Source organism: Anneissia japonica, unplaced genomic scaffold, assembly GCF_011630105.1.
Source record: "Anneissia japonica isolate Jap-2015-1 unplaced genomic scaffold, ASM1163010v1 scaffold16662_len1167910_cov178, whole genome shotgun sequence".
Taxonomy (NCBI): domain Eukaryota; kingdom Metazoa; phylum Echinodermata; class Crinoidea; order Comatulida; family Comatulidae; genus Anneissia; species Anneissia japonica.
In genome coordinates this window covers 1,111,428-1,119,535 of record NW_022732216.1, presented here as the reverse complement: position 1 = coordinate 1,119,535, position 8,108 = coordinate 1,111,428, and positions in this window count along the sequence as shown.

Here is an 8,108-nt window from a genome sequence, read left to right as displayed (position 1 = left end):
ATAATAATAATAATAATAATAATAATAATAATAAATAATAATAATGCTGTAAAGGCAAATATACAACATGGTAGGCCCTAAATAACAATTAAAATGGTATCAGATGCCCGCAAGACGGAAACAAATTGCCCGTAGATCGGGAGTTCTAAATGTGGAATTGTGGATTTTCTCCCCAAGAGATGGGTGTTCTCCCTGTACCCTCCCACTGCACTGGATCCACCCCTGCTTCACGAATTGCCTTTTTCCAACTTGGGACCCCTGCAAATGTGTATCTTTGTTGTAATATAAATGCTAAGTTTTTATTATTTATTTGAGGTATATTTATTAAAAATTTAACATCAAAAACATACATAGCAGCAACAAAGACTGAATTGCGTATGGATTAAGAAGTAAGAATAAAAAATATATTATATAATATTAAAAAGGTAGACAAAATAAAAAGACAAAAAAATAAATACCAATATCAAAATAAAAGATAACCACGGAAGGAGCATTTGTAAAACGACCGGACAGTAAAGGGAGGGGAAAATAAATCAATCAAATGGAGGGGAAAATTATGAGTTTAACTTTTATTTATTATGTAAGCCAAAAATGGGATCGGACTTGTTTGGAATCGTTTGGTTACCGGTAATTAATTAATTAATTAATTACGTTTCTTTTATTTAAATAAGCCTGCTTCTTCATATCCGGAATAAAGAAGAGTCCCCCCTAGTTATTTTTGTTTTCAATACTAGGTCTATAGTGATAATCTTATAATTCTATTTGCCCTAATATACTACCAAAAATCATGTGGAAAAAAACTAGAACGTACCCTTTCCCTTTCAAACTTAGGGACAAGAAAATGTAGATCCAGGTCTTCTAATACTGTTTTGATTGATCGAGACATTTTTGTTTTCGTTAGTTATTAATTTTATCACTAAGATAATCACATGTCGAATATGCTTTGTTACGCGCGATTTTCCACTAGGCTCGTTCCCACAGCCGTTGCTTTTTTCCACTTGACCCGAAGTCAAAGGTCACGAAAGCACCGAATGATAAAAGAACCGTACGTAATGATGAAAGGGCCGAAAGGTAAAACTAAAAAGCACCAAATGATAAACGATCCGTAAGTGTGGCAAAAACTAAAAAGCACCAAATGATGAAAGATCCGTAAGTGTGGCAAAAGCACCGAAAGTAATGTTTCAAAGCACCGAATGTAATGTTAATAAAAGCACCGAACGTAATGTAAAAAGCACCGAACGTAATGTAAAAAGCACCGAACGTAATGTAAAAGCACAGAACGTAATGTAAAAAGCACCGAACTTAATGTAAAAAGCACCGAACGTAATGTAAAAAGCACCGAACGTAATGTAAAAGCACCGAACGTAATGTAAAAGCACCGAACCTAATGTTAAAAGGGCCGAATAGCAAATGCGCCGAACGGAAAAGAGCCACCAAAGGCAGTAACGGCGTTCCATACAATCAATTTATCCTCTGACTTCTGTTTGCATACATAGTGCATTTTGCGTTTCTATTATCGATCTCTGCATCGTTGACGCAAAAATCTAAATCGTCCATACTGTATTCGTATTTTCATGGACCTGGTATTTTCAACAGTTCAATGTGTGTGTGTGTCTCGATCACGGAGAACCAAGCAGCCGAAGGAAAGCATAATGTGCATGCCCAGAAAGGCAATAACGTAAGAAATAACGGTACCGAGCCTATCTTTTCATAGTTTATTCCGATAAATATACCCCTCTCTTATCTTGTCGGAAAAGATGATTGATCAAAGGGCAATACAGTACTACGTTGTATGTCCTTCTTATTAATAGGTCCATGTTCAGACTATAGGGTCTTCAAGCCTAATTTGCGTGGCCTTCAATTGGTCAGTTGGACATTTCCCCCACCCATGTTTTTTCTATTGATATACCAATATGATTATACATTTGGCTTAATATCTTAAACAGGCATGAGTGAACCCGCTTGCCCGACGCCCGGGACAAATGTTTTTTACGATCGGACAAGAATTTTAGGGACCACTTTTATATAGGCTACTTAACCAAGTAATGTGTAATGATTTCACAGTATTTATAAAAAGTCTGACTCTTGACAATGCACAGCATATTTTATTAACAAATTGTCGGCGCACAAAAAGATATCAAACATAACCGCACCTGTCTCTTATACACATCTAGATGTGTATAAGAGACAGAAGCTTGTGTTATAATTATGTACGTTTTTTTTGCCCTCACAATCCCCTTTTTTCTATTTTTCAATTCATGCTTCAATTTTGTCCCATTTTTCCCCCAAAAATTTCAGTCTATGTCAGTATGTGAAGCGTGACTGTTGTGTCAGCCTATGACCCTTGGCCTAGTTTAAGGAGGGCCCTAGGTAAGACCTCATCTCAGCCTGTAGTTAGGCCTATAGTTTATCCTCTTTCTCTCTAGCCTTTGGTATAACTTTTACCTATCTACACTTTATTAACAGGAGGTACTAGGCTGCTGCTGTTGTTGTAGACAATATACTAACATTTAATAACATCCAAGAACGTCGCAGTTAGTTACACAGTGACGTACATCACATAAGTCCGTGAGATTTCATAGGCCTACCGTAGGTAAACATAGAANNNTAAAACTCGAGCGTCACGACATTGCGAAGTGTCTGCTCTTGTTCCTCGTATCGGACTCACTCGAGTCAATCCGAGATGGCCCGAGTGAAGTTTCATGCAAATGTTTCGTACGGGAAAAAAAATCGCGTCTCGCTCGCGGAGAACCAGGCAGCTGAACGAAAGCTAATGCGCATGCCCAGAAAGGCAATTAACGTAAGAAATAACGGTACCGAGCTTATCTTTTCATAGTTTATTCCGATAAATATACTCCAGCTAGCGAAGCGACGTTGGCCCAACGTTGGTAAACGTTGGCAAGCGTCGGTAAGCGTCGGGGTCGGACATCTGACGTTGGTACGACGTTAGTGTTTGGTTGCAAAATTTGGTCGGAGAGGTAAACGTCAAACCAACATTGGAATTTCACATTGGGATTGGCCCAACGTATGAATATATTTGTCGATTTTCCGATCTCCCAACGTTGGTAAGCCGTCGTCGTAAATATTCGAGGTTGTGTCAACGGGAGGCGCTATATAAATCCAGAATTATTATTATTATTATTATTATTATTACAAGGACAAACAAATCAATCAAAATTAATGAAAAAATTAATAATTTAATGAGTCTTTGTTAATATTCCTATCAATTCAACAATTAATTATATTTTTTAGCTCATATATGATAAACAGCACGTTAAAAAATAATTTAAGATATTGTATTGATTGCTTACGCCAATGAATAAAAAAACATATGAATATGGCTATACCGTGTTGAAATGCGCTTTAAAAACTAGGCTAATATATTGCATTTAGTAGGAATAGGACAAACAAATCAATCAAAATTAATGAAAATATTAATAATTTAATGGTTCTTTGTTAATATTCCTATCAATTCAACAATTAATTATATTTTTAGCTCATTATATGATAAACAGCACGTTAAAAATTAATTTAAGAAATTGTATTGATAGCTTACGCCAATGAATAAAAAACATATTAATATGGCTATACCGTGTTGAAATGCGCTTGCTGGGTATGTGACATATGTATAAAGATGAAAGAATGTTTCCATACACTTTCTTCAGGCTATGTCAAGTCGTAACACACCTAAAATACTTTGATTGGAGACTAGCTTGGCAATCCAGTGGCAAAAAAAAAAAAGAACAAGCAAACATGTTAACAATACGGCTATAAAGTGTTTAAATGCGCTTCCTGGTATGTGACGTGACACGAAGATGAAAGAGTGTTCCCATACACTTATTTAGGCAACACACCTACGAATAGCCAGATTGGAGACTAGATTGGCAATCCAGTGGCACGATTTAACAGTATACATTACTGCACGACACTACTATATTCTGTTGAGATTGCAAAGCATGAGACATCACAGCAAATTACATTATTTTACGCCTCAACGTATTTCTTTTGTGCTAATGATGAACTCAATGAGATGTGCCATTGTGCTCATACTGTGGATATAGTATAGGCATAACATTAGTTACTGATTTAAAAACAATGAAACATGGTTTTAAATACAATGTATACAGTGTTAAAATGAATAAATAACACAATGAAGACACAAGCATTTCTTTAAAACATTACGATGATAGGAACTATGATAGGTCTATCGAAATACGCGAATACGTGAATTGGGTAACATGGGAACGAGCAGGGAAAGCGTCACGCCAATATATTTTTTTTTATATAATCGCCGCTCTCGTAAATAAGCATTTACGTTAATATTCAGTAGTAGAATAAGCCTACTAATTGCATACGACTTGGAGATCCCGAAAAAATTATGACTGGTATTTACATTTTATATTTTAAAGAAGTAATACAAATTGTGAAATCAAGATTAATGAAAAACAATAATTTTACAGTTCTTTTATCTTTTTAAAACCTTCTAGTTTATTGTGTTTGCTGTAGAATTGTGTGTATAATATTGTATGCCCATTACCCATAACCACACACACCAACGGAAAAGATTGAAATCAAGAATATTAATAAAATAATTGATATCTTTTTCATTGGATTTTTCTACTACAATAGGCCTAACTTCAAAAGAACACTTCGTGGATTCGGAAAAATTCTTAAATTCGCGAAGACCTGAAGTACATTCGTATTGAATAATACACAAACTTTCCCGAAACTGCGGTTAAGATTCTTGCCTTTCCAAAGGGCCCTGGTTCAATAACTGCTTGTGTGTGTGTGTGTGTGTGTATGTGTGTTTGTCTTGACATCGTATAGATACGGAGCATGATTGAAGGCCATACTAGCTTTATAATTGAAAAAAAAAAATATTGAACTAAATGGACAATTTGGCATACAAACGAAATTGATTGGTGATAATATTGGTCCGGCCATAACCGGACTGGCAGGACCGCTTCCTACGGGCCTTGATCTATACAGTAGGTGCCTAGGCTTGAAATTATAGGTAAAGGGGGTGTGACAGCAAACGTGTTAAATTTTAGCCTAATACGCTACTTTGAACGCCATAAGTACTGCATACCCGATAGCCGTGTACCAAAATGTTTAGGCCATATACAAAAAAATTATTAGTTTATCACCCCCTCCCTCGTCACAATTGGGGAAATTCTGATATATTTTTTTCTTTTTTCAAGCAACATATAGGCTATTTTTTTTATTTCAAACAGTCGTTTTTCCATCTTTTTTTACTTGGAAAGCTCAAGATTTCTTGCAAATATGTTTCTGGTACAACAAAAACATATTTTTTAAATATAAATTTGATTCCATTCTTCTTATGACTTTTTATATGTGTCCCTAACCATTGATTTACTTGAGAACATCGGTAAAATGGCGGCGGGGTAAGCAAAAAAAAAAAACAACAACAAAAAAGAACCTCCCTCACTCATCAGTTTTTATTCTAATAATTTTATACTAATATTTTTTTATGGGGCCTTATTAAATCTATGGCAGTCATGTATACATCCACTATTTGAGGCGTAGCATAATTTTACTCAAGCTAATGGCATAATTTGATTTATCACAGTGACCACGCTGGTATAGCCATATATAATTACAGCATTATTACAAGACGATGGAACGTTTATCTCTATTGTACCATGATTTGTAATTATATTAATAATGTTGAATATTTTTACTTAAAACTTGATACATTTTCTTCTTATAATTGTTATGAATGTTTCCCGGAAAGTTCGGCTGCATGCAGCATATATAAATGGATTCAATGCTGAATTTAAATGAAACATTAAGAATGCACTTATCATACTACTACAAGTGAATCGTTTCAATATTACAAAGATCTTAACTAGAACGATAGGAATTGTGCTACAGATGTAGCCGCACAAAATCAACGATGTCATCTTCAAAGCTTTGTAATTCTTCCGAGGTGTGGCATCTTGAAGCGTTATCTGGAGGTTTGAAATTTGGCGCAATTTCTTCTTAGTTTCAAAGAAAATTCGAATATGTAAACAACACACCAGTGATAACAACAGTAAAATTGTACTTGCTTCAGTGAAAATCATCCAGGATTTATTAAAGTACATCCGCATTAGCACTATGAATACACTGTAGATCCAAATGCCAATGAAAACATTTCTTAACAAACTCTTGTTTATTCTTTCATGATGGAGAAACGGGTGAAACACAGCTACGTATCTCTCAACAGCCAACAGTGCATGATGACCTAACACTACACTCCAAAATATGCATGAGATCCATATTGTTGTAATGCATATTTTCGATGTACATAAAGACACCGTCCCTGATGCAGTCTCTGTAAGTGGTGCCTCTGATGCGATGACCGTAATTAATGAATTCAACGCTGACCCAAGATCGGTTGAGGATAAGCTTGCCAAAACTATATTAGTTGGCGTCTGCAAAGAAGCGGTGGTCAGCACAGCATATACAACTAAACAGTTTCCCACTAAAATAGTTAATGATATTATTATAAAAATAGCTGTAATCCAAACGGAGTGCAAACACATTTGGCCGGTAGGAGTTATGTCGGTACTATTGATCATCTTACCGATTATTAAAATACAAGTAGGCCTAGGCTACGGAGTTCGATGCAATGATTTAACCAGGGATTTAACGAGCTTTGTCAGTGTCTATATTTACGACCTAGTAGCTTAAATTTGAAATACAACTACACCTTCCGACTCACCAGGTAAGGATGCAGTGGAAGCACCCAACTATACGATAAATTTAAGGAGATTATTTCAAACTAAGCCACTCCCCCAAGGTCTCTTTTTTTCAGACTTCCAAGTGGAGTATTCAAGAGAATAATCACCAAATATCAACATGGAGGAATTAGTTATTTGTATACCTCCTTGGTTTATGGTACCAAGTAGTAGTAGGTATCTGACCAGGTAAGCCCCGCCCCTTTGATACTGTTGCTAAGAAGGTACGCCCCACACAGCGATAGCGAATAACCATTCGTTTGTGGGACATCACGTGGTATGTGGGGAAAAGCGTATTCCTTGCCCGGTTCTGATTGGTCGGTTTGTTAAATTTGATTGACACTCTGGTAAGATCCATTGCTTCTGACTTGCCAAGTAGCCCACAAAGACAAATAAGATGAAACACTGAGCGAAACACATTTAATCACTCGTAATGTAAAGTAAACGTTAGAGTAAACGTTATTACTAAAACATTGTCAACATGATAACAGTGCAATGGTCTAAATCCGCGCCTGTGCGAACGATTGTGCTATAATAATAAAAATGCTTAACTTGTCTCAAAGAGGTACTTTTCCTTTACTTACTGTAGTAAACTACTACTGTACTGTACTAGTGTATCGTCTTACATATTAATTTTTGTATTGTAAATGCTGGTACAATAACAAAATGAAATATTAAACCATATTATGGGTATAAAACCAATTGTCACAGTAATTTATCAAATATCAAACAGACAAAATTATTTGATATGACAGTCAATAAAATAATATACAAGTAGATTCCATTGTATATGTCTCCATTAAGAAGGACATTACAAGTATTTTTGCCATTTTAAATTTGACATTCTGCATGGCTTTCTAATAGGCCTATACATTGTTTTAATTGTATTTACAGTAAGTGATGTTATTGGTACATTATTTCTTTATCTGACTCGGCCTATCTGTCTGCGTTTCGTTTACTGGTGAATTTAAGTCGAGTTTCTTTTGCTTCATTCGTCGATTTTGGAACCAAGTTTTAACCTATGAAAAAATGGTTGGAAACAACTAAATTAATCAATAAATATCAATAACTACACTAATTTGCAATGGAAAGAAATATCTTTATTAAATATATATCCAACGAATATGAATAATACTATTTAATTTTATAGACTCTGATTTGTTTAATGGTGTTAAAAGTACTAAGCTTTGCAGCGTTGAAACCGTTTGAAATATTCTATTAATTTATTAATTTTGATCAATAACACTGTCATTCTGGGTTTTTCAGGTTTAAATTTCCTTACAATTTGACCGAATAAGTACAGTAAATAAGAAATATATCTGTCTGGAAGAAAATGTGTTTTAAAAATTAATACAGTAATAATAG